Genomic DNA, 1,860 nt, shown 5'->3' with positions numbered 1-1,860 from the left:
TCACTAACTAGATTGTAGACAAGAATTATCTTAGGTGAAGGGAAGGACAGCACACACTACAGGGGAAGTCAGCACAACTGGACTAAACCAAAGCTGAGAGGTTTCCTGAATACATGCAAACACTCTGAGGGACAGAGTAGCAGGGCCAGGGGTCTGGGGACCAAGCTTTCAGGGGACATCTAGTTCAATTGGCATAACAAAGTTTATTAAGAAAATGTTCTGCATCCTACTTTGGTGAATGGTATCCGGGGTCTTAAAAGCTAGGGAGCAGCGGTGGGGTCTGGAGCGGGCTCCGAGGCAGTGGCTGCAGCCGCCAGGCCTAGGGATGCGGGTGGCTGTGGCCGCGGGCGTAGCCTACTAGTCTCGGTGGCCATGGCCGCGCTTGGCCGGCCCTTCTGCAGGTTACCCCTGAGACGCAGCTGGGACTTCCTGCAGCCTTCGCTGGCCTTCCCTGGCGGAACCTTCCCGCCAGGGGTGGAAGGCGCTGAGTTGGCCCTGTGGCAGGGGCGCAGCCAGGAGCAGTCCTGGCGGGAGCGCGGCGCGGGGATGTATTTTAGTTCGCTGTAAAAAGAAACAAGCGAGAGGAGGATGATGATGAATGTCCAGTGAGAAAGAAAAGGCTGACTGAAGCAGGGCTCTGTCCTGGCCCTAATGACTGGATTCTTTGTACACATCAGGAATTTGAGGGTCCTGGAGTAAATCCATGTACTAGTGGCCTTCCTGCATCTGGTATGTTAGATGTGATCTGTGAAGAAATGGGATCAGACAACCGCGGAACCACAGAGTGAAGTGGCCCGAGGGAGGCTTTGAGAAATTGAGGACAGGGATAATTGATGAAGATGAAGAAGTTGAAGCCGACAGAAATAGTAACCATCTCCCCAGTCTTGTCCTTTCTGATACCATGAAAACAGGTTTGAAGAGGGAATTTGATGAAGTCTTTACAAAGAAAATGATTGAATCCATAAGCCGTCCTTCCATGGAGCTTGTGCTCTGGAAACCTCTCCCTGAGCTCCTTTCTGATAAACCAAAGCCGTCAACTAATGCTAAGAACTACACAGGAGAGAGCCAAACGAAGCATGCAGCTGCTGGCCACTGTCTTCCCTCAGAGAACTGAACTGTTCTTGGAACCACAGCAAACGGGGTGCCTCTTTACAATAGTTTGGATACAGTTGCTTGCACAGAAGACGAGATGGAACTCTAGAAACCATTTTCTACACTAAAGTTGCCAAATTTTAGAAGGTTCCTGTGTTCAGCCATGACCCTACTTGCATAGTATAGGGACTTGAAGGTTTTATGAAACACCTGTGATTTGGGGTGGGACTCTCATTTTGGGTAACCATTTATTAAATTCAACTTTTTGCCAAGGAAGCTTTTCTCAAGTGAAAAGCCATTTCCTAGGGGGCTTATTAAAGAAATGTCACAGCCTCTACATAGGCAAGTACAGAAGCTGTATGAGTAAGGGTGACTTCAGTCTAAACCATTCAGACCTTTGGAGAATATTCTCCTTGGGATGAGAATGTTGCATGAAGAAGGATACACCTACTACAACTAACAATTGATTCATAGCTTAGTCTGTGTATAGCTTTGTTTACAGTGGTGACTATATGTAATTGGTGAGGAGGAGGGAAGAAAGCAGTAAGTTAAGCCTATTGTTAAGAAATTGAATGGGGACCCTGAAACTTGTATATTAGTTGTCAATTCGGTATAGCTGTATTGATTAAGTAGCCAGTAGCATTGTGGCTCACCTCTTTTGAAAATGCAATGTAAACACAAAGAAAAGGTTTTTCCTCAAAGCTTATTTGCCTTGTGCTACTGTTGCTCCTTGGTTTCCCCTGCATAATTGATAAGCCTGGTTATTCA

At 46.9% G+C, this 1,860-nt stretch overlaps 1 pseudogene; it reads left to right on the top strand.

Annotated features, from left to right (window-relative positions):
- Positions 1–372: 372 nt before the first annotated feature.
- Positions 373–1,201, top strand: LOC101356103 (coiled-coil domain-containing protein 117-like; annotated as a pseudogene).
- The last annotated feature ends 659 nt before the right edge of the window (positions 1,202–1,860 follow it).

Source organism: Trichechus manatus, unplaced genomic scaffold, assembly GCF_000243295.1.
Source record: "Trichechus manatus latirostris isolate Lorelei unplaced genomic scaffold, TriManLat1.0 scaffold03930, whole genome shotgun sequence".
Taxonomy (NCBI): Eukaryota; Metazoa; Chordata; class Mammalia; order Sirenia; family Trichechidae; genus Trichechus; species Trichechus manatus.
This window is presented reverse-complemented; position numbering and strand designations above follow the sequence as displayed.